The 25,365-nt window shown below is 54.2% G+C and overlaps 1 protein-coding gene and 1 long non-coding RNA gene across 4 annotated transcripts in view; one reads left to right on the top strand and one right to left on the bottom strand.

The window, feature by feature from the left end:
* The window catches only part of CHST11 (carbohydrate sulfotransferase 11), a 242,686-nt gene that overhangs the window by 197,500 nt on the left and 19,821 nt on the right, over positions 1 to 25,365 (bottom strand). The window lies entirely within an intron of this gene.
* Positions 19,842 to 23,365, top strand: LOC103348363 (uncharacterized). Its single transcript, XR_011380243.1, has 4 exons — positions 19,842 to 20,053; positions 20,168 to 20,292; positions 22,612 to 22,652; positions 23,136 to 23,365. It is a non-coding gene; the product is annotated as an uncharacterized lncRNA (long non-coding RNA).

Raw genomic sequence — 25,365 nt, 5'->3', positions numbered from 1 at the left:
TTATCTCCATCCAAATTGCTAGTGGCCTGGGGAGTGACTTTTGTTTGTTTGTTTGCAGGTCCCAGAGCACCCAACAGGTGCTCCAACAAGTATACAACTCCTTTAACTGAACACTGCGGCCGGCCGTGAGCGTGGTTCTCCCAGACTGTTCTCAAAACCGAGGGCTGGGACAGGCGCTGGCATGTGCTAGGTTAAGCCACCACGTGGGAGGCCTGCATCCCAAACAGTCTGAGCCCCGGCTGTGCTGCTTCTAATCCAATACCCAGCCCGTGCACATGCTGGGAAGGCAGCAGAGGGTGACTCAAGTGCACATTGGGCCCCTGCTACCTTCAGGGGAGGCCCAGTTGTTGCCAGCATTTGGGGGTGGGGAGTGAATCAGCAAATGGAAGGTGTGCATGTGTGTGTGTGTTGCTATGCTCTACCGTTCAAGTAGATGAAAATAAACATTTCTGCCAGCGCCGCAGCTCACTAGGCTAATCCTCCGCCTGCGGCGCCGGCACACCGGGTTCTAGTCCCACTTGGGGCGCTGGATTCTGTCCCTGTTGCCCCTCTTCCAGGCCAGCTCTCTGCTGTGGCCAGGGAGTGCAGTGGAGAATGGCCCAAGTACTTGGGCCCTGCACCCCATGGGAGACCAGGATAAGTACCTGGCTCCTGGCTTCAGTGCACTGGCGGCGGTGGCGACTGGAGGGTGAACCAACGGCAAAGGAAGACCTTTCTCTCTCTCTCTCACTGTCCACTCTGCCTGTCCAAAAATAAATAAATAAATAAATAAACATTTCTTAAAAATCAAAACCAAGTGCTTGGAGGGAGTAAGGGAAGGGCAGCGGCAATCAGGGATGTGCCTGGGAGGAAACAGGTCGGGGGCCAGAGGTTTGCTCCCAGCCATGCAGGCCAGGGTCTGACTCACAATGGCCACCGTGGCCCACACCAGGGCTGACTGAAAGGCAAATCCGAGTTGCCAGCCGCTGCAGGTGCCTTCACCCAGCACTGGGGAGGGTGGGGGCCCCCGAGCGGCTCTGCGCTTGCAAAGACGATGCACGCAGATGGGAACTCACTTCCTCCAGCCTCGGCCTGAGCACCTCCCCCACTGCACCTGAGCAATAGCCATGATAGCCAGGAGGGCGCTCGACGGGCCAAACTGAGCCCATTTTGCAGGTCAGCTGGATACCGGCTTCAGGTACTTGCCCCAGTTCCAAAAATCCAGGATCTTTATTTATTAAAAACGTATAACAGGGATCTCCCATCTGCCGGTCTACTCCCCAAATGCCTGCAATAGCCAGGCCCGGGCCAGGCCAAAGCCAGGTGCCCAGCCCTGAATCGGGGCCTCCTACGGGAGCAGCAGAAGCCCAAGTACTTCAGCCATCACCTGCAGCCCCCCATGGCGTGCATGTGCAGGAAGCTGGAATGGAATGCAACCACCGTGCCAGGCACCAGTCCCAGCCCAGGACTTGTCTGCCCACCACACAGCAGGGCGCGTGCCCCAGGAGGGAGCAAAGCCCGTGGAGTCCAACACCTTGTGCTCGCCCCCTCCCCACGACTCCCCACCAGGGTCAGGCTGCCTGTGGGGACTCTCAAGTGCCCTCTCGCTCCCTGGCGACTCCGCCTCGGAAACCCGTCGGAAACCCGTCCCTCCTGGGAACTCCACGGCCAACGGACTTTCAGTTGAGAATGAAACACAGACCGGGGCTCACAGCCCAACGGCGGGCACAAGGAGCGGAGGCTTTTTCTAGATCTTCTGGGCACTCCCCAGACTCACTCTGGCCACTTACCCCTCGTGCCCCTCACCTCTAAGGCGGAAAATCATAGAGACCTCCCGATCCCCGAGTTCTCGGAGCAGGTAGCGAAGCACTCCCCTCCCCCATCCACAGCTCTGGCTGCTCTAACACCTTCGGGGGTGGAACCGAAGGGCTCAATCCAGCACCTGGGCCAGGGCCACTATCCTCCCTGCCTTCCCACCCACCACCAGGGGGGTTGGGGGCTGAGCAACTTCCTCCCAGTCCCAGGCCACCTACCCACCCGCTCCAACACTCCCTATTCCCTATTCCTTTCAGAGGATCAGATGCTTGAAAGCCAAAAAAAAAAAAAAAAAAAAAGCAGATGAGCCCCACACCACCCTGGGACAACAAGGGACAGCTTTGTCACCCAACTGGGGCCGTGTCGCGGGGGCCGGACATCTCACTCCCACAGCAGGTTTGGGGGCAAGAAGGAAGAGCATGTGGATGGAAGAACCCTTGTCTGCTGCTGTCTCAGTTCCCGGGATCCTCTGTACCCATTTCGCAGAGAAACCCAAACTAAAAGCAAACCAATCTCATGTGGGTAAAAGGCCAAAGGACACAGGTCAAAGTTCACAGGCCCTCCTTTCTCCTTGTTTCCAGGACCCTTTGTTCATTGTGCCCCTGCTGAATCACAGTGCCTTTGAAACTCCACCGCTGCTCATCAGTGAGCCGGGAGCCCAGGAGTCGATAAATCTACCTCCCAGCAGCCCGCAAAACCCTTAGCCAGCACGGAGCTTTCCAAAGGTGCAGGCGAGGCTGCTCTACGCTAAGAAAATAAAACGTGAGCTCCCATAGAAGCTGCCAGGTATTAATGCAAAGCAATAAAACAGGAAAAGGCCCAAGCAGGACCTTCTTCCAAGGCAGGCAGGGGTGGGGGTGGGGGGGTGAGGGGGTGGGCAGAGCTGAGCTTCTAATCTAATAAATCAAAGGGGAAAAACAAACCATTAACAAGGCCCAGCAAATGTATCTCAGAAGACAGCTACAGGGAAAAAGAGAAAGAGCTTAAGGGTCACCTGGGGTGGCGGATTAAAAGCCCACAATCAAACGCTGCAAAGCCCTAGGAATCTTATTTAGCGCCATCACTAGGTATTTATGGAGTGCTTCCCCGCCGGGGCCCTGGGCGGCTGCAGAAGCTGCAGAGGGGTTCAGAGAAAAACCCCAGACTCTGGTGGGGCCCTGTGGCCACAGGGGGCAGATGGAGGGAAGCAGGGAGGGGGCAAAGGGAGGGAAGGTGGAGCTGATGGCTGAGGACCGGTCACTTCCCTTCCTACCTTAACTTTTTTTTTTTTTTTTGGGGGGGGGGGGTGTTGAACTCTTGCAGTTTGGAGCTACTGGCTGTCCAGCCTTCAATGCCCATTTGATTTTTTTTAAAGATTTTATTTATTTGAGAGGTAGAGCTACAGACAGTGAGAGGGAGAGACAGAGAGAAAGGTCTTCCATCTGCTGGTTCACTCCCCAAATGGCCACAATGGCCGGAGCTGCGCCGATCCGAAGCCAGGAGCCAGGAGCTTCTTCTGGTCTCCCACACGGGTGCAGGGGCCCAAGCACTTGGGCCATCTTCTACTGCTTTCCCAGGCCATGGCAGAGAGCTGGATTGGAAGAGGAGCAGCCAGGACTAGAACCGGTGCCCATATGGGATGCAGGTGCTGCAGGCAGAGGATTAACCTACTGAGCCACAGCACCAGCCCCGCCCATTTGATTTACATAGTAAATACTCGCCTGCCCACCAGGATGGATTCAGATCCACTTGTCAGGGCCATTTTCCCCATGCCTCCCCCTGCCACGTTTCCTTGTTGAAGTCAGGGTTAAAGAATGCACAGTCTGGCTCAGGCGACATAAAGTTAATGGCCCTAAAACCAACTGCTGCTCCAGGTTAGGGGTGGGCTGGAGAACAGCCCAATTCCTGGACCTGGGTTCCCTAATGCATCCCCTTCTGTCCCATCCAGCAGGGGTCGTGGGAAAGGTCACAGGCAGCTGTTGGGGTCCTCCTGGCTAGTGACAGGCCTCAGCCCACCCAACACTGACCCACACCCAAAGACACTGGCCTCTACGGAAAGCCTAGGTATGGAGGAATAAATCAAAACTAACAGCCTGCTTCCCAGACAGCCTAAAGCAAAGGATGAAGGGGTGGGAGTTTGGCCGAGCGTCTAAGGCACCCACAGTCCATGTCGGAGTAGCTGGGTTCAACACCCACCTCTGGCTCCTGACCCCCACTTCCTGCCAAAGCAGACCCTGGCTGGCAGCGGTGATGACCCAAGAGGTCTCAGCTCTCAACTTTGACCTCAGCCCAGCAGGCATTTAGGGAATGAACCGCAGAATGGAATCAATCAATCAATCTCTCTCTCTTCTCTGCTTCTCAAATAAAAACATTATAATTTCAAGTTTTTATTATTATTATTATTATTTTATTTTTACTTTTGACAGGCAGAGTGGACAGTGAGAGAGAGAGACAGAGAGAAAGGTCTTTCTTTTGCCGTTGGTTCACCCTCCAAAGGCCGCCGTGGCCGGCGCACTGCGGCCGGCGCACCGCGCTGATCTGATGACAGGAGCCAGGTACTTATCCTGGTCTCCCATGGGGTGCAGGGCCCAAGCACTTGGGCCATCCTCCACTGCACTCCCTGGCCACAGCAGAGAGCTGGCCTGGAAGAGGGGCAACCGGGACAGAATCCAGAGCCCCGACCGGGACTAGAACCCGGCGTGCTGGCGCCGCAAGGCAGAGGATTAGCCTAGTGAACCGCGGCGCTGGCCTTATAATTTCAAGTTTTAAAAAATTGATGAAAAAACCTAATAATCTCTCTCCCCCCCTCCTCACCCCCCACAAAAAAACCACCAAGAAATATTTGCCACGGGCTCCTTCTATTCTTTGGGGATCTACGGGAACTGAAAAACAAGAGCTATGGGCCTTGCCCACACAGAAAGCAAACTCCAGGTGGGGAAGACCTAAACTAAACCAACCCTGGGGGCAAAGGCACCAAAGACTGCAACAGTGTGCTCCTGAAGGCTGCGCATTGTGAGAACAGGGCCCTGGTCAAAAGGGGGTTAAAAGGATCAAGAGAAAAGGCAGGTTTTGGCAGAGCAGTAAGGACTCCTCTTGGGGTGCCTGCATCTCACATCCGAAGCCCTGGGTCCGAGTTCTGGCTCAGCTCCCAATTCCAGCTGCCTGCTATGAGCACCGTGAGAGGCAGCAGCTGATGGCTCAAGCACCTGGGTCCCTGTCACCCACATGAGAGACCCACGCTGAGTGCCTGGCTCCCGCCTTTGGCCCAGCCCTAGCCATTGCAGGCAACTGGGGGAGTGATCCGGTAGATCAAAGATCATCTCTCTTCCTGTCTCTCTCCCTCTCTCTTTCTCTCTCTCTGGCTTTCAAATAATTAACTAAGTCAATAACTTTGTAAAGGATCCAGAAAAGATCAGAAGAAATTCACAACTGATTCACCTCTCTCTCCCACGGCTTGGAAAGAATCACAGAACAAGGCTCCTCCCCCAACCACGCAAACTGTATTCTACCAGAAGGTTCCGGGGAGAAACGCTGACAATGTTATCAGTTGTAAAAGACTATTAAAATCAAGGCCAGCTCAAGTGCCACAGTTCTTTGAACCTCCCCACATCCGCCTAAGTGGGCTCTCTTGGAAATCATTAAGAGCTGCACAAACAACCAAGACCCCTTCCCAACAAGTCAGATAACCCAGACGTGCAATCTGGTGAAAACTTCGGGAAACACAGCCTTCCAGGGACGGGGCCAATCAAAGCGTCTTTGAACACTTGGCCCTCCTGTGAACCACACAGCCCATTACTCTGGTCTTGAGGCCTTAACACCACCACCCCCCATCCTCCAGGGCTGCCTCCCTGGGTCTCCCAGGTGTTTGCTGGTTTGGGGAGCGAAGCCCATGCTGGCTGTTGTAGATTCCCTGACCGTCTACTCACTGCTCGTTTCGCAGTAATGGCTGCAATGAAGTCTTTAGAGTAAAGTGCAATGGAGCCGCTTACAGCCCAGGAGGTAAATGTTAGGAAACCGGCCCAGTTTTATCTATGGCGCGATCTACACCCTGATTTACATCCTAGGCTCTAGCCTGCACCCCCCCTCCCCCCAGCCATTGCTGGAAGCCAGGTGGCCACATGGTCCAACCATGTGTCAAGCTCCACCCCCATCCTAATGGGATTCACTGCTCCTGCTTCCCTGCCCACCCTCCGGCAAAGTTTTAAAAGGACCTGTTCCTGCTCACCCTCTCTAGCCTCCTCTCCTCTCTCCTCTTTCTCTCTTACTCTCCTTCTCCCTCTTTGCCCCTTCCCTCCCCTCCGCTGGGTTTTCCCCATGAACTCTTTCCCTTACTCCGGTGTTCAGTGTGCTTTGTGACGGCTAACAGTAAAGGAATGCACAAGACGGGGACCATTACTAAGAGGAAAGATGGAACCCAGCAGCCCTGGAGGGGTGGGACAGGATGAGGGAGGCTTCAGGACCAGGGGCCGGAAGATCTCAGCGGCAGGTCACAGGGGACACCGTGGGGCCCTGGCAGGTGCAGGATGTGCCCGTGTTTGCATGTCAAGGGCAGCTGGCTTATCACGCTTGTGACCACATGGCCTCCATCTGTCCCCTTCCATCCCAGCCACCATGGAGGGTGGCAGAATGAAGACAGGAACAGGGGCAGGTGCTTGGTGCCCTATCAGAGTGCCTCAGTCCACACCCCGACTCCGCCTCCGATCCAGCTTCCTGCTGACACATACCCTGGGAGGCAGCAGCCCACGGCCCAAGTACTCAGGGCCCTGCCACCCATGAAAGACCTGGACTGGGTTCTGGGCTCCTGGCTGCTACCCGGTCCAGCCCAGCTGTTGTGGGCACTTGGGGAGTGAACCAGAGGATGGAAGATTTCTCCTTCTCTCTCTGTTGTTCTGCCTTTCAAGTCAAGTGGAAACAAATAAATAAAAGTTTGAAGCAAAACCAACCAGCTCTTTATTTTCTCACCACTCTGGGGGCTGGAAGTGCAGCAGCAGAGAGTCAGCAGGGCTGGTTTCCCCGGGGGTGGGATGGGGCCTCTCGTGTTGGCCTACACATGGCCGCCTGCCTGTGAAATCCACACATGGCCTTTCCTCTGTGGGTGTGTGTGCCTGGGGTCTCTCTGTGCACCCCAACTTCTTCCACTTACAAGGGCGCAGGTCAGGATAGACGGGGCCACCCAGTTGGCCTCACTGTGACTCAGTCTTCTCTGCCAAGACCCTGTCTCCAAATACGGTCCCATTCCAGGCACCGGGGGTAAGGTGCCCACATAGGACTCAGCAGGGGTGTACAATTCTGGTGGTCACAAATGATCACAGCAGTATCTGTGCCTGAAGCCACACTGCCTGGGACGTGACAGCCGTCTCATGCTGCGCACTTGCTACCATGATTCTCACCCGAGGCACAGGTAAGGTCCGAGGGTCACAGGGTGACGAGTGGCTACACTGCCCTCCACCACAGCCACAGAGGTGGAGCCGCGCCCAGGAGGGAGTCGGCAGGCTTCCCCCACTTCCAGGGCAAAGACTTTTCTGGGAGGTGAATCCTCGCATTGCCCTCAGCCCCGTAATCCTCGGAACACCCTCCACACTCCAGGGTTTGCGGACAGGAAACACCACATCCTGTTTTCTTTGTCTGGCTTCAAACACTTTGGCGATTATTCTCTGTGAGTTAAGCTCTTCATGGAGACTTCACCTTACAGGGCAAAAGTAAGCAAAAAACATTGATGGAACATATCCAAGAGTGAGCGGTGGCCCCGCAGCCCCCACCGGCCCTGTCAGAGTGGACCAGCGCCATCACTTCCCGAGAGGATTGCCAGGTGTGAGTGGGGAACGGCTCCCCGCCTGACATGACGTAAGGGAATCCTCCTAAAGTCACTCACACAACAACCCCACCCAAGCCTCGGCACCGACCTGGGGGGCTGCAGCCTGCAGCTGCTTCAGTGGTGCCAAAAGGAGGCTGGCCTACTCCTGAGCCCGATCGAGACACAAAGTCAAACACGATCAAGACCAGCAAAAGCTAAAGCAAGGCATTCACGTTAACCTGCTTATTTGCTAGGCATTTCAGCAGGTGCAGGGCTTCCCGGAACCCTTGGGGGCTCCAAGCATGCACGGTGCAGGGGCCGGAGACGTGCAGCAGCAGGACGCCCGGCCCGAACGAGCACCGACTCGAGTCCCAGCTGCTCCACCTCCTACTGAAGACCTGGAAAAAGCAGCAGAGGGCGCTTGGGCCCCTGCGCCCCCAGGGAGACCCAGAGGAATCTGGGGAGTGAACCAGCGGATGGAAGAGTCTCTCCCCTCTGTCTCCCCTCCACCTCTGTAACTCTTTCAAATAAATCTTTTTTAAAAAGAATGCTCTCATGCAAAAAGTCATTAATTTAACACACTACCCCCTCACCACCCTCCCCCCCACTGATTCAGAAGCCAAAGAGGAGTTGAATTGCATTGAACAAAATTTCAAATTATGTCTCTCCCTTCACATATTCTATTATTTACTTGAGAATTAGAAGACTCTACCCAGCCAAGGGGACAGAGAGACTTGACCAGTACCTGCAGAGCACCCTGGGCTGTGACCTGAGGCCCACCGAGGGCCTGCGCTCTGCAGGGAGGCCTCATTATCCACTCTGAGTCTGTCGCTGTGGGTTAGCCAAGGATGTGGGTTTTCAGCATGATCATCAGAGGTGGAGAATTCCCTGGGAATCACAGCACTGGGCTCAAAGCCAGGCCTGGCCTTTTCTAGCTGTGTGGCCTTGGGTTAAGTCATGAAATGCTCCAAGCTTCCATGTCCTCTTCTGTAAAATGGGATAACAATGGAATACTCCTCATGGAGCTGCAGTGAGAATTAATTCACACAAGGGACTTAGCATACTTAATAAGCACTCAATGAACATGGCTCTTGGTTTTTATTAGCATTATGTAATAGTACATGAAGTATAAAGTCATCAAACTACATTGTTTAACCACCGTGCACCCACTAGGACTGCAACCATCAAATAGGAATCAGAAAATACCAAGGTTGGCAAGAAGGTGGAAACACTGGAACTCTTATGCTCTGCTAATATGGATGCAAAACTTCTGCATCCACTATGGAATGGTAGTCCCTCATCAATTAAAAACAGGGGCCAGCACTGTGGCACAGCAGGCTATGGTATGCCTGGGAAAGCACCAGTTCAAGACCTGGCTGTTCCACTTCCTGTCCAGCTCCCTGCTAATGCGCCTGGGAAACCAGCAGCAGATGGCCCACGTGCTAGGGCACCTGCCACCCACAGGGGAGATCCAGATGGAGCTCCTGGCTCCTGGCTTCAGTGGCCATTTGGGGAGTGAACCAGCGGAAGGGAGAGCTCTTTGTGTCTCTGTTGTGATGCCGTTTGAATAAATGTTTTTTAAAAAATTAAGAATAGAATTACCATACAGTCTAGCCATCTACTTCTGGGGACATATCCAAAAGAACTGAAAGTGGAAGGTTGAAGAGATACTTACCTATGTTCATAGCAGTATTTTTTTTAAGATGTATTTATTTTACTTATTTGAAAGGCAGAGTTACACAGAGAGAGGAAGAGACAGAGAGAGAGATCTTTTATCCATTGGTTCACTCCCCAAAGGCTGCAATGGCCAGGACTGTGCTGGTCTGAAGCCAGGAGCTTCACCTACGTCTCCCTCTTGGGCAGAGGCCCAAGCACTGGGGCCATTCTCCATGGCTTTCCCAGGCGCACCAGCAGGGAGCTGCATCAGAAGTGGAGCAGCCAGGACTCGAACTAGCACCCACATGGGATGCCGATGCTGCAGATGGCAGCTTTACCTACTATTGCATTTTTCATAACACTCACGATACAGAAGCAAGCCCAATGTCCAGTGACCAACAGATGGGTAAAGTGTGGTGTATGTAGACATACAACAGATTGTTCAGCCTCACAAAGTAAGGAATCCTTCACATGACCCAACATGAGTCAAGTTTGGGACATTAGGCTAAGTGAACCAAGCTCATCACCAAAAGACAAATACTGCACGGCTCCACTCACAGGGAGTACCCATCACCACCAGACTCCTAGAAGGAGAATGGAGGGCGTTGTTGTCCGAGCCTGGAGGGAGCAGGTGGACTGGGGGGCTAGGGTTCAATGGGCAGAGACTTTCAGTTTTGCGAAAAGAGGAAGATCTGGTGACCAGCTGCCCATGTGAGATACTTAACCCTATGAACAGGACACTCGAAGACATTTAAAATGCTAAAGTTCATGTTCTGCTTTTCTACTCTGGTTTTTAAAAAATAAAGAGCCTGTGGGGTTGGGGGAGAAACCTATCTTGTGCAAATAGGTTTTGTTAAATATATTCTTTATTTATTTGAGAGGCAGGGAGAGAGAGAGAGAGAAACAGATAGTGAGAAAGGCCGCTCCCACCAGCTGGCTCAATCCCCAAATGCCTGCAACAGCTGGGGCTGGGCCAGGCCAAGACTGCGAGCCGCTGGGAACTCAATCCGGGTCTCCGTGGGAGTGGCAGTGACACAGTCACTTGAGCTGCTGCCTCCCAGTATCTTTTTTTTTTTTTTTTTTTTTTTTTTTTTGGACAGGCAGAGTGGACAGTGAGAGAAAGAGAAAGGTCTTCCTTTGCCGTTGGTTCACCCTCCAATGGCCACAGTGGCCAGCTCATGGCGCTGATCTGAAGCCAGGAGCCAGGTGTTTCTCCTGGTCTCCCATGGGGTACAGGGCCCAAGCACTTGGGCCATCCTCCACTGCACTCCCGGACCACAGCAGAGAGCTGGCCTGGAAGAGGAGCAACTGGGACAGAATCTAGCGCCCCGACTGGGACTAGAACCCGGTGTGCTGGCACCAAAGGCGGAGGATTAGCCTATTGAGCCGCAGCGCCGGCCGTAAGTATCTTCTAAAACGGACTTCTAGATCCCTCTAAGTTGACCCCTGAGCCCTGCCCCCACCCCTGCTATCGCTGAGCCCACGCGACCTCCAGAACTGATGCACCCATGCCAACCAGAGCGCTCCGAGAGGTGACAGAGCTCACCCCGGGGAGCTGGCTGCCAACGGGGGCGTCAGAACCAGAGGAGTTTTGCACAGTTCACTGGCAAAGTACTATTCCTGACTTACAGATGCTATTTTAATGCTTTCAGACAAAATCCCTCCCTGGGGGGAAACTACCTCCAACTCACCTGTCACATCTCCGGAGCCAAGACCTTGTTTTTCATACCTGTGACGCTACCACAGAGCCACTCAATAGGGTCAGCAGTGAGATGGAAGCAGGGGCTTCATCCATGAGCCCCAGGCTCCGGGCCCCGGCTCTGCAGTGCAGGCTCTGTCTCTCCTCCCCACCGCCTCACTTCAGAGGGGACCCCCTTGGAGATCCGGGGAAACCAGCGCAATGCTGTCAGTCTGTCCTCCCAGGTCCCAGTGCCGGTGGAGGGGCAGGGAACCAGTCTTCGGGCAAAACAGCTCAGTACCGCACGCGCTATACTGCCAGGAAGGGCAGCCAATGGATACAGCACTCCGGAAGCCACTTGCTGTGGTCTGAATGTCCCCCCACCCTCAACAAAAGCACCTGCTGGAAACCTGAACCCTAGCGTGGCACTGTTGTGAGACAGGGCCTGATGGGAGAGGCTGCGGTCCCATGGGCTGCACCCGGCCCGAGGTTGCGAGCCCCAGCTCCTGCCTCTCACTCTCAGTGCACTTCGCCACGGGACAAAGCACTAAGAAGGCCCTCACCAGACGCAGCCCTTGACCTTGGGCTGCCCAGCGTTCAGAACCGGGAGACAAATAACCGTGCGTCCCTGACAATCTCCCCAGTGCCGGGTTAGAGCAGCACGAGGCGACCTTACCACTGGCCCGGCTGCACCGAGCCATGAGGCACACGGAGCCTCAGCCCCAGTCTGTGACAGGCGAGGACGGGGACAGGAGGTGAGTGGACAGAGGGGAGGCCTTCAAACACCCTTCCCATCACCATCCTTCCCTGCACATCCCCCACGGAATCAAAACACACCTTTGCCATTTCAGAGGCATTTGATGCGTATCTGCTTATATGATGTCTACCCCCTCTGAGCCACCAGATAATACTGCTTACTCCCCCGGGTACCGCAGCCCCCAGCCCCGCAGGTGCTGACCATAAACACCTGAAGGGCTGGCAGGTGTACTACAAGCAAGAGACAGCAACGCCTATCTATCACGTGCTGAGAAGGCCACGGAGCCCTGGTCACATCCTAGAGACACCAGCTCCCGGGGGGGCCCCGCGGGTCAGGGGCTCCCAGCACGGGACCGGTGGGGGCTGCAGAGGCAGCTTGCCAGCCACAGAGCCTTGCGCAGCACGTCCTGTCCATCGTTCTTGTTGCACTTCCAGATCTTTTCCTGGTCTAGGGAGTCGGCCTCGGCTGAGAGCGCAGACAGCTACAGGTGAGCGCATCTGGGACTTCAACTCCAAACGCTCCTCAGAGCACGGCGTCTCGCTACCGAACCCGGAAGCAGCTCGGCTGACGTCACGTCCCACGGTGACCTCCGGAGGTGTCACACCAGTAGCCCACCGTGTAATTTTACAAAGCGAATCCCATTCTTTACGTGCAACTCCCAGGGGTGTCGAATGGGATTTACTCAGGAGTAGCACTGAGTTCTTTCTTTGGAGTAGACATCGGGGTACAACCCAGAGATAGGGTACTTCATAGGGTCCATTGGAAACGGAATTAAAAGATGAGCTTATTTTGGTGAAAAAAAAAAAAAGTAAGATCTATGCATATGGGGGTCTTCAAAAATTCACAGAAATGCAGATTATGAAAAAACTATGAATTCTATTATTTCCCATGAGCTTTTTAAAATACCTTCATGCACAGGAAGAGAGAAACCAAAGGCTCTGGCCTCAGAGAGCCTTTATCCTGGGTAGAGAAGATAAGTAGTCCCGTGGAGAAAGCAGTGAATTTCAGAGAGTGATCTATCCTTCCAGTGAAATAAATCAGGGAGACGTGGTAAGAGAGATTCTTTAGACTGGCTGGCGAGGGAAGGTGTCTCCGAGGAGGTGACACATGAGCCAAGCCTGAGTGATGAAAATCAGGCAGCCTCTGGGAAGAAAAGCCTTCTGGAGAGAGGGCATGGCACGTGCAAAGGCCCTGAGGCAAGTCTGCAGGCAGAAAGAGGACCCACATGGGCGAAGCACAGCAGGTGAGGCCGCAGGTGGCAGGAGGAAGGACATCAAGGTGAGTAAGGGTGTGATTTTGTCCCAAGTGCAAGGGGAAACTCTGGCAGATCTCGCCCGGACTGCTGCGTAAAGAACAGATCGCTGGTGGGGAGGCAAAGTCTCTACAGCGTGGGACTTAGTGACAAGCTCCTGCCGGATTGTCCTGTCCTTCCCATCCCAGGACGCTGCCAGCCAACTCCACAGCGGATGAGGCGGGGGGCCAGGCTGGCAATGACAGGACACTCTCTGCTGCACAGGCACGGCGGGGAGACACCCGGGCAGCTCCAGCAGGAGGCTCACTGCACACGCTCCGGGAGAGAGCGCAGAGCCTGCCTGAACACGACAGGCCCCCATACGTGAGGAAATATGATCGGATACGCGGCTCGCAGACTCCACGCCGGGACGCAGTCAGAGCTCTCCCGACATCCCGCACAGCACCCGCAGCACCGCACAGCAGTCAGCGCCTTAGAGGAACACGTGGCAGGCGAGCCAGGGGCCAGGCTGTGACCAAGAGCACCCTGGCTGCTTCTCCTTGGATGAGTCCTGTGTTTGCCACAGTGGATTTCACAGAGCTGAGATGCAGAACCAGCCTAGGTGTCCATCGACTGATGACTGGATAAAGAAAACGTGGCACACACCTGTGATGGAGAATTACTCAGCCATCAAAAAGAACAAAGCCCTGGCGTGTGCAACAAAAGGGATGCAAATGGAGATCATTATACTAAGTGCATAAATATGCCAGCCCCCAAAAGAGAGCTACGTTTTCTCTTATTTGTGGTAGTTAGTATACAGAGTGTAAAAATTGTGTGGATGTCAGATCCTTTGGTATTTAGTTATAAATATCACTTCACTGACTCATACCATGGAAAGCCAATATACCCTACTTCTCCACAGTAAAAAACAAAAAGAAATGGAGAAGGGAGGAACAGCCAGACTCCTGGGGCTCCAGTAACGTTGCGTTCTTAACTTGGGCGCTGCTCCCGAGTGTGATCAGAGCCCAGAGCTCCTTCACCTGAACCCCTGCACGCATTTCCCAGCATGTAGAACGTATTTCAATAAGACGAGCGCCTTTATAAAGCCATGGAAGCGCGCACTGCTGGGACCAGCGCTGTCTCTGCAGGAGCAGCGCACGCACGCAGACGCGCCACGCTGACTTCTCTTAAACGTCCGAGCTTACGAACAACCCTTGCTCTCTCCCCAGAGGGTAGGAAAAGCTCACTGTCCACTCCTCCAATTCCCCAACCCACGCTCACATAAACTGGCTCAAGACAACACAGAATAAGAAGGCACCATCAACTCCCATCAGTCAGTCAGTCAATCTCTCTCTCCCTCTCTCCCTCTCCCCCTCTCCCCCTCTCCCTCTCTCGTGGAACTTTCCAGGAAAGCAACTCTCTGCACTTGTGATCCGATCCCAGGTGCAGGGCAAAACACTGATTTGCAGGTGTTTTCTTGTGAACCCTAACCTTTTTCTTTTTTCTTTTTTTCTTTCTTTCTTTCTTGACAGGCAGAGTAGACAGTGAGAGAGACAGAGAAAAAGGTCTTCCTTCTGCCGTTGGTTCACCCTCCAATGGTCGCAGCAGCCGGCATGCTGCGGCTGGCGCACCGTGCTGATCCGAAGGCAGGAGCCAGGTGCTTTTCCTGGTCTCCCATGGGGTGCAGGGCCCAAGCACTTGGGCCACCCTCCACTGCACTCCCTGGCCACAGCAGAGAGCTGGCCTGGAAGAGGAACAACCGGGACAGAATCCGGCGCCCCGACCGGGACTAGAACCCAGTGTGCCGGCGCTGCAGGTGGAGGATTAGCCTAGTGAGCCGCGGCGCCGGCCTTGTGAACCCTAACCTTAAAGCACTTCAGCAGCAACACGGCCTCACAGGGACACAGTGACACCATGCACGTGCATTTTTTTTTTAAGGATTTATCTTTTTATTTGAAAAGCAGAGTCACAGAGAGGCAGAGGCATAGAGAGAGGTCTTCTGTTCACTGGCTCACTCCCCAGATGGCCGCAACGGCCAGAGCTGGGCCAATCCAAAATCAAGAGCCAGGAGCTTCTTCCTGGTCTCCCACTTGGGTGCAAGGAGCCCAAGCACTTGGGCCATCTTCTACTGCTTTCCCACAGCAGAGAGCAGGATCGGAAGAGGAGCAGCCAGGTCTTGAACCTGCACCCAAGTGGGATGCTGGCACTGCAGGCGGCGACTTCACCACTTCACCACAGCACCGGCCCCGTGCATGTGCGTTTTAACCTCAGTGTGGTCCCTGCCAGGGATGGCGAGCACACTCACACATTGCTTAAGGCCTGGGACGTGGAAGCAACAGATCACTGGGCCATTTTTGTCCTGGGGTGAGTGCAAACCCAGACGGTGCAGGACGACCACTCCATGTGACACAGGACACACGAGATGCCGGAGGCTGCCGCCAGCCTAACACAGCATCCTGCTTTACAGCCGAGCACACTCTGAAACTACCATAAAAGTTGCAGTGAACACACAGCCAGGAACATGGCCGGGCGTCGTCACTACCGAGTAGTAAGCGCCGCAGAGGTCTGTCGGAACACGAGCAAACAGATCCATGCGTTGCTTTTTCATACCATCTCTCACTCTCCCCTTCAAATAAAACAAATAAACCTTTAACAACATGAAAAGTCCACTGTATCGAAGGTTTCCCCAAAAACCAAGGCAGGACTTTCAAATCCCTCACCCCAGAAAAGTGCTTTGCTTTACGTATTCTGAACTCTAGGCAGGTGCATCTCCCTCTAAAATCTCGCTCTACCGGGTGATGAAATCGGATGACATTTTATTTGTACAGCAAAGGGGGAAAGCGAGCAAGCCCTGCCCAGCGCCTCTAACCTTGCTCCTCCATCATAAATCACTTTCAGCTGCGATGGGGGTGCGCTGGGGGCACTCCCAGGAGAGCTAGCTTCCCCTCCCGCTGGCCCAGGGGCTTGGCCCAGCTCTGACGCCAGGACTCCAGGACCCTGTCGGACCCAGGGAGCAGCCCAGGCGAGGCAGCCTTTGATGTGCAGTCACTGAACACTCAGCCTGCCTGGAAGCTTCCAGAACACGCCCTGCAGACAAGCTCACCATGTAGGCCAGCCAAAAACGCAGCCTGCAGCTGGCAACCTCCCACCTGCCGGGCTAGGAGGCCCAGGACCAGCTCCGCCTAGCGAACTTCATCGCCCAGCCAGGCTGCACGGCCATGGGGCAAAACGTTGTACCCTTAAGAAGCTGCAGGCGCCCTCTCAGAGCTGGCCCAGCCCCGGAACCCCGTGCCAACAGCTATGAGCAGCACCCTGGCCCTCTCCTCGGAGAGTCCCTTCTCCATTAGGATTCTTATGAACCACCACGCTGTCGTGAAAGCAGTTTCTGCCGTGGATGATGTGGGCAGACTGCCCGCGACGGGTGTGCATCTGCTCGGGAGCACAGACGGCTGATCAGATTTTCCCGAAAGAGAGAAACTTAAAGGTCAAGCAAGAATGAGTGGCAGCGTCATGGAAGCAGCCCAGCCCAGAGCAGCTCAGAGCACAGGGAGGGAAGGCGGGGAGAAGGCGTGGGTGCTTGTGTGTGTGTGCATGTACGTGTGTATGCATGTATGTGCGTGCATGCGTGTGTGTGTGTGTGTGTGTGATCTGTGCTCCAGTTTCAGAGCAGGTCAGGCTGTGCAGACCTCCTCACCTTGGCCCCCCCCCGTCACCCCCCCCCCCCTGTCACCGCAGCCTCAGTAATTACAGCCCTAGGTGCACCCCGGAGGCGGGGGTGGGGATTGGGGGGGGCAGGCTGGCAGGAAGTCTGTGGTCGGAGGCCTTTCAGCTCCCCTCTGTTCGTACTGGCACCTCAAGCACTTACCTAAGACCCACTGCCCAGGGTGGGTGTTGAGCCGTGGCGGGGCCACGCCCTGGGGTGCCACATTCCATGTCGGAGTCCTGGCTCCTCTACTTCTGATCCAGCTTCCTGCTGACGGATCCTCTAGCAGGTGACGGCTCCAGGGCTTGGCCCTCTGCCACCCATGTGAGAGGCCCAGAAGGATTTCCTGGCTCCTGGTTTCAGCCTGGCCCAGCCCTGGCTGTTGTGGGCATTTGGGGGAGGGAACCAGGGGTGGACGAGATCTCTCTCTCTCTCTCTCTCTCTCTCTCTCTCTCTAGTTCTATCTTTCAAGTAGGCAAAAAATAAAAAATATTTAAGACAAAGATCTACTGATCATAAAGGCACGGTGGACACTGAACATGGAAGATGCTTTGGGGTTTGAATTCACACCTCATGAGCCACCTCCTAAGCCCAACGTTGATGGGAACAGGAATAGGTACCCGGGTCAGTCTTCCTTCCTCAAGGGAAGTCTAAACCCAACAGTTTGACTGCTGGCAGGACTTCATAGACACCCAACATCCGTGAAGTTGGGGCTGGGCGTCAGATGTGCAGTGCGCACCTTCTGAGGCGAGCCGAAGGCCAGGACCGGTGGAGTATTCTCGACGACCTCGAGCCGTCCCTGTGACCCATAACCTAACCTAACCCAGCCCAGCCCAGCCCAGCCTCAGCTCACTGCAGTTGCCACATCTCTGCGTCACGTGTTGCCCCTCTGATCCACCTGGAAGACAACTTCCCAAGATCCAGCAGAACCGATCCGCCATGACAGCCGTTCACCACGCAGAGTCACAGTCTGAGGTCAGGGGACCCCTGCGGCAGACCCACTCAGGTTCAACGGAGAGTCTTAGGTCCCACTTCCAGCCTACCCAGTCCAGCTCTCTAGAGGGGAGGCACCCAAACCCGTCTTTTGCGTGAGCTCTCCGGGTGGTTGACAAGCTCACTGCTAAAGGAAAATCCCCAGCGTGGTTCCCCCTTCCCAGGGAGAGGTTTAAAAGAAGCATTGGTTTCTAGACCCCTCAGCCTACCAGAGGCCACCCCGTCCCCCGAATTCTGCAATGGGTGGTCCAGGAATGAGCTCCATGGACAGCACCCATGTCTGCCGACTGCTGGTGTCCAGGCCGTGTCTCCCAGAGGGGTAGTCCCTTCTTGTCCTCTTCCCGCACCCCACCCACGTCTGAGTGCCACACAACTTCTTTAGGAGGCAGCTCCTGGCCCCTGTGACCACCGCCTCCCTCACCCCAACACTGGCTGGGCTCTCCTCGCTCCACGGACTCGCGACACTCTGTCCTTGCCCTTTGCATAATTTACAGCTGTTACTGCGTATGTACCTGCTTAACCGCTTCAAGCCAGATCCTTCACTCAGCTGTAGTAACCACAGACACGTATCACTGACAACCTGGACTGAGCCTGGATCTTTATCTGCATCTGCAGGGGAGGTACCACTGTGACACCCGTTTTGCAGATGAGGACAACAGAGGCTTCTCAGGTCCACCCTGTCACCGCTACACCTCCAGTATAAACAGCACCTGCACAGGGCAGGTGCTTGGTGACGATGCTCAATCAATGAATGAAGCAGTACCTGCTCCCCAAAACTGGCTCTATGGTGGTGTGAGTTTGAAAACTACTGGGTTAATCGCAGTTAAACAGGTTTCTTGACTACAGGACTTCTCAGAGCACTTAATACGTTCATATGACCATCAACAAGGGCTGTCCCTTTGTCATCCCAAGCCAGGGACCATGACTGCTTCCAGGCACTTGCACGCAGCTCTCCCCTCCTTGGCGACGACAACTAGAAAGATAACTTGCCCTTGGCATCCCTCTCCAACCACCAACCAGGAGAGCAACCACCTGGAACGGGTCCCTCAGACCACGACACCATCTACTATCCTCCCCCCTTACCCATTCCCAACAGTGACAAGGACAAAAGGAATCTAGACACAAGAGACTGTAGCAGAGGGGAGAGCAGACTCTGGCAGTCAACAGAGGGGGAAAAACAGGCTGCAGAGTGCGGCAGGCCCAGGGTCAAATCCTCTGTGGTCTCAGCAGTGGGCGCTACACTGCAGAAGAACCTGCAGAGCCCCATCCCCCACCTGGGTCGTTGGCTCTCCCCCTCATCACTCACTCACTGGTCTATTCCTTTGAGTCACTCAGTAAGCACTTCCTGAGCGCCTGCGGTAAGGGGATGCACCGTGGAATGGACACAGCGGAGCTCGTGGTGCAGAATACTGGACAGAGACGTGGAATGACTCGGGTATTCCCTCCTATCCAAACACAGGGACCAGAGAGATTCTGGTACATTCGGAGACCTCACATCTGAACTCGCTTCTCTTATTATCCAAAATCTGGGAGACCGAACGCTTTGGACCCTGTGAGGATTCACCGCATGGCCACGTGAAGTGGAAGGAAGAAAAGCTGAAGTGGGAAAGGAATTCTAACTGCGGAACCTGGCTTCAGGCACGGGGAAGGCCACTGTGGGAAATGGGAACTGTCGCATGCGGGGCGGAAGAGGGGCAGGAAAAGGATTCTAAGCAGAGGGAGCACCAAGCCCAACACTCCTGATGTGGACAAGAACTTGGTGTTCATGAGGAACTGAGAGAAGACAGCACGGGGGCTGGCGCTGTGGCTCAGCGGGTTAAAGCCCCGGCCTGCTGTGCCAGCATCCCATATGGGCGCCAGTTTGAGTCCCAGCTGCTCCTCTTCCAATCCAGCTCCCTGTTACTGCTCCTGGAAAAGATGGCCCAGGTCCTTGGGCCCCTCCACCGACGTGGGAGACCCGGAAGAAGCTCCTGGCTCCTGGCTCCTGGCTTCTGATCGGCTCAGCTGCGGCCATTGGGGCCGGGGAGTGAACCTGTGGATGCAAGATCTCTCAGTCTCTACCTCTCTCTGTAACTCTTTCAAATAAATAAAATCTAAAAAAAGACGACGACAGCAGGGAGGGAGCCCGATCAGCAAGGGGAACAATGAAGTCTGATGAGGCAGGACCGAGTCACGCGGGCCCGGAGGTCAAGTTAAGGAGAGGGTTTCTATTTTAGATGCAACAGGAAGTCGTGAACGGGTGGTGAGGAGGCTCGTGTGTTTGTACACAGAGGCGAAGGGAAGGCGAATATGAAAGCAGGAGTCCAGTTTTGCCAGAATCCCAGGGAGAGGGCCCGGTTGGTGGCTTGGGCCGGTTTGGAGAGCTGGAGACCTGTGGGTGAATCGGAGAATCTGGAGGCACTGCACCAGGTGCTGCGTATCCGAGGAATGCAGAGAAGCATGGCCACGCGGTGCTCCAGTTAGCTAAGGTCAGGAACCATGCCCCCTGGATCCATGGTGACCCCAAGCCACACGGCCTTGGACGGGGTGACTCTCCTCAGTCCTGACACTGTGCCCAGCCCAAAGCAGGTTTTCTTTTCCAGAAAGCACCCAGGGGCTTCCGAAAAGAAGAGACGTGAGCAGTGGAGACGTTTGGGAGACCTGGGAAATTAACGATGGGGGGTAACTGCGGAGCTCCATGACCACAGGCTGAAATCTGCGCCCCGGGGTGAGTGGAGTAATTTCCGGGTCTGCTGTCTTGCAGTCAGAACATGTCCCTTACAAAGTCACGGTGCGACTCTGCGGCAACACCCGCGAAGCACGCAGCACACACCGTGGGCTCCAGCCCGGCAGCTTCTGCCCTGCTCAGAAGACCAGAACCGTGTCTGGCTGTGCCAAGCAAGGGAAACCGCCCTGGCGTCCTGGGAACCTTTGCTCTTGGCAAAGGGCAAAACGAGATGAGGTGGGGGAGGGTGGCGTGCGGAAGGCAGTCGGTGGCCGCGTGGCGTGGCGTGGGAAAGAGGGGGCCCAGCTGCCTCAGGGCGAGGAACCTCACCAGGGGAATCCTCCTGTTTACCAGGGGCTCCTTCCACTCCCTTGGGCCCATCTGATGTGGCTCTGGGACAGCTAATGTACCTGGTGCTTCGGACAGGCCTCGCCCAGCCCACCCGACAGCCTCCCCTGGACCCCAAATGCCCAGAGCTGCCAAAGGTGACACCCAGACTGCAGCAGAGAGGAGGCACACGGAAGGGGAACAGCAGGAAAGGAACCACACGGTTTTCACGGCAGGACACCCAGGAGACAATCCCAGTTATGACAGCAACCTAGGGAAGCCAAACCACAGAGAAGGGGACACAGGAAGTTCACAGAAAGTGGAATTAAAAGATGCTTATTTTGGTGCAAAAAAAAAAAAAAAAAAAAAAAGGAAATCCATGCATAGTTTTCTCATGATACGCATTTTCCACGAACTTTTTGAAGATCCCTTCATAGGCATGGATTTCAATTTTTCTGCACCAAAATAAAGGGCTCTTTCGATTCCATTTCCCACGAACTTTTTAAAGTTCCCTTCTGTATCAAAAACCCCCAAAACTCTTTCCAAAAATGCTGCCCCTTTCATGGCTCGTCTTTGCCATGTCTGAGCATGCTACCCCATCTACACCCGATAGAAACCATGTCCACTCCCTCCAGAAGGAAGCAAGAGCCCGAGCCACAGCCCAGGGGAACCATCGGCCAGCAGCACCTTTTGAAACCATTTCTTCCTGTGACTTCAAAAATCTGGGCCAGGGACCAGCGTTGTGGCACAGCGGGCTAAGCCACCACCTAGAACAACAGCATCCCATATGGATGCCGGTTCGAGTCCCGGCTGCTCCACTTCCAATAACGTTCTCTGCTAATGTGCCTGGAAAAGAAGCGGTAGGTGACCCAAGTGTTTGAGCCCCTGCACCCATGTGGAAGACCCAGAAGAAGCTCCTGGCTCCTGGCTTTGGATCCTCCCAGCCCTGGCAATCACAGCCATCTGGGGAGTGAACCAGCAGGTGGAAGATCTCTCTTCCCCACCCTACCCCACCCACTCCCTCTCTAACTCTGCCTTTCAAATAAATATATAAGTCTTTTAAGGATTTATGCATTTGAGAGGCAGAGTTAGAGAGAGAAGGGACAGAGAGAGGTCTTCAATCTGCTGGTTCACTCCCCAAATGACTGCAATGGCTAGAGCTGAGTTGATCCAAAGCCAGGAGCTTCATCCAGGTCTCCCATGCAGGTGCAGGGGCCCAAGCACCTGGGCCATCTTCTACTGCTTTTCCAGGCCCTAAGCAGAGAGCTGGATCGGAAGAAGAGCAACCAGGACACGAAGTGGTGGCCATATGGGATGCCGGTGGTGCCACCGCAGGTGGAGGCTTAACCCACTGTGCCACAGCACCAGCCCCATAAATGAATCTTAAAGAAAAAAACCTAGGACAAATTTTAAAAGTTTTAGAGATTTATGGTAGATTACTTAAAAAAAAAAAAAGATACCTTATTCTCGTGCAAACTGGAATTTGACGAAAGGCTCACCTTATTCCAAGGTGACCTCATTCTAACTGATGACATTTGCAATGGCCCTATTTGCAAACAAGGACACATTCTGAGGTTCTAGGACAGATAGGAATCTGGGGGGCCCGGAGGAGGACACATGGAACCCAGGACACTGAGCAGAGGTTTATGAACTGTACACCTGGGATCAAAAGGTCTGTGTCACCACTTTCAGGCCAAACAGGGTTTTCCAGGAGGCAAAACAAAGTTCCAAATAGCACAACCTACTACCAAGACTACCAGCTATCCGTTTTATCCAAGTATAGATTTCACACCTCTTGTTTCTCTTGCTTCAGTTACTCATTTTTTTAAAAAAAGTCATTAAAAAAAAAATGTCTTTCAGCAGCCCATGGTGACCCTGTGCCACGCACAGCCAGGATGCTGCGTGCATTCCATCTCTCTCGAGTCATGCTTATCTGGGTATGTGTGGCCCCAGCTTACACACTGGGATGAGCACAAATGTACTTTCATTTTTCAGGAGTTTCAACAAGCAGTTCTGAGTCTTAGCCTGGTTGCAAGGTAAGTCTTGGAAGCCCTTACCTGAGCTCTTCAATTAAGAAGTTGTGAGGCTGGGGCTGGCCTTGTGGCTCAGTGGGCTAAGCCACCACCTGCAATGCCAGTATACCATACTGGAGCGCCAGCTCCAGTACAGGCTGCTCCGCTTCCAGTCCAGCTCCCTCCTAATGCACCTGGGAAGGCAGCAGAGGATGGCTCAAGAACTTGGGTCCCTGCCACCCACATGGGAGGCCCAGATGGAGTATCTGCCTCCTGGCTTTGGCCTGGCCCAGCCTGGCCCATTGCAGCCTTTTGGGGAGTGAACTAGTGGACAGACGGTCTCTCTCTCTCTCTGCTTTTCAAATACATAAATTTTTGGGAAAAAATATTAGGGTAGAGGATTATGAACTTCAAGGATTCCACATGGGGCCAGCGCTATGCTGTAGCAGGTAACGCCACCACCTACGGAGCTGGCATCCCCTTCTGGCTGCTCCACTTCCAATCCAGCTCTCTGCTGTGGCCTGGGAAAGCAGTAGAAGATGGCCCAAGTCCTTGGACCCCTGCAACTGCGTGGGGACCTAGAGGAAGCTCCTGGCTCCTGGCTTTGGATCAGCACAGCTCCGGCCATTGCAGCCATCTGGGAAGTGAACCAGTGGATGGAAGACCTCTCTCTATCTCTATCTGCCTCTGCCTCTCTGTAACTCTGCCTTTCAAATAAATAAATCAATATTTTTTTTTATCTTTTATTTAATGAATATAAATTTCCAAAGTATGACTCATGGGTTACAATGGCTTCCCCCCCCCATACCGTCCCTCCCACCCACAACCCTCCCCTTTCCCACTCCCTCTCCCCTTCCGTTCACATCAAGATTCATTTTCGATTATCTTAATATACAGAAGATCAGCTTAGTATACCTTAAGTAAGGATTTCAACAGTTTGCTCCCACACAGAAACATAAAGTGAAAAATAATAGATAAATCAATATTTTTAAAAAACAGCCACTTTAACTGAAAATGGTCTGTCCTTCGACATTCTTCCCTTCCAAGCACTCTCTTACTTATCTGGGTTTTGTGTTTTATTTATTTAGAGAGAAAAACAGAAGAGTCCCCATCTGCTGGTTCACTCCCCAAATGCCTGCAGTGTCCAGTGCCCGTGGACTGGGAGCTGGGAAACTGGGAACACGACCCAGGGCTCCCTCCTGAGTGGCAGGAACCCAACTACTTGAGCCACCACCACTGCCCCCCTGGGTCTGCATCAGCAGGGAGCCAGGATCTGAGCCAGGGTCGGGGTCCACCCCCAGGCACTGTTTGGAGGGCTCCTTCCATGATAAACACCTCCCTTCCAGTGACCTTCTCCAATGCAGAAACAGGTTCACCGCCTCTCTCGCTTCACCTTACAAACCAAACCTGTCCTCACAGCCCCGAAACAGCCAGGCACCACGTGCCTGTAGCCACCTCCCGAAGCTCTAATGGCACAGGTAATCTCTCCTTGATTTCCCAGAGGGCCAGACCCACCTGGCTCTTTCTCCACGTGGTTCTACTGCAGCCAACAAGCAGCCCCATGCCTGGGGGCACCACTCATACTCAACTGTTGGGCGCAGCATCGGAGCCAGACTCAGACAACCGGAGCTAACTGGCCACATCCTATTTAACAGGAAATCTGAGAGCCAGCTTATTTTAGACCCATTCTCACTTCCCCTCGTCCGTGCCTTATCACAGTGCCACGCTGCAGGAAGTCAGGGTGGGCACACAGGAGCACAGGGGGAGCAGGGGGCGCGCCTGCAGAATCTACATCCAGAATTCGGATGTCACTAGGACCCGGGGAGCCGACCGGGTAGAAGAGAAGGCCGAGCACTGCTTTTGTGTAGCAAACACCATGCTCTTACTCAGAGAGTTTTTGGATTTGACCTGTATGGGCTGGTGGATATTGGGAGGGGCTGAAGCTCCCCCCAAGCCACCAGCCCTAGGTGCTGCCACTGGGGTAGTTTCCATCTAGTCTCACTCCAATATCAAGAATAAATTATTTCACATATTATTTCCAAGAAATAATATGCAAAGATGCATGTATAAAAATATTGATCATAGCATTAAAAAAATTCAAGAAAATGGAATCATTAAGTTAAAATACATGCAGCCCCCACCCTGCCCCGCCCCAAGGCACAGGCCACACAGATGTGACACGGGAGGCCTAGCTGCTCCGTGCGTGTGTGTGTGTGTGTATGTGAGAGAGATACTACCAGTAATGGCACTGGCTTTTGCAAAAGGGAAGTTGCACTATGAATTATGAGTTACGGGTTTTGTCTTGTATGCCTTTCCCCGTCTCCCACCCCACTCCCATCCTTGGGGCCCCGCAAGGCACCTCCCTTCTCAGAGGGGCACAACACACGGCCTGGAATTCCTGGAGGACCTGTGCGTGCTAAGGCATCCTGGAGCTGAGGCTGCATCTATCAACTAGAGAGCCCGTGTCCAGTTTCCTTCCTGCCTGGGATCCTTCCTTGTCTTTGTCTTTGGGCTGCTGTCGCAAAACACCTCCCACTGGGTGGCTTACAGAGGACAGAAGCTGACAGCTCAGAGCACCGGAGGCTGCAAAGTCCAAGACCCCGGTGCCAGCAGACCTGGATGGAGACCTACTGCCCAGCAGGGCCCCGTTTGCTGGTTCTGCGTCCTCACGCGGTCTTTGGGGCTAGGGTCTGACCCGGGTCTCCTTCCCGTGCACGAGAGCTCCACCCCCACAACC

Source organism: Oryctolagus cuniculus, chromosome 11, assembly GCF_964237555.1.
Source record: "Oryctolagus cuniculus chromosome 11, mOryCun1.1, whole genome shotgun sequence".
NCBI classification, from domain to species: domain Eukaryota; kingdom Metazoa; phylum Chordata; class Mammalia; order Lagomorpha; family Leporidae; genus Oryctolagus; species Oryctolagus cuniculus.
This window is presented reverse-complemented; position numbering and strand designations above follow the sequence as displayed.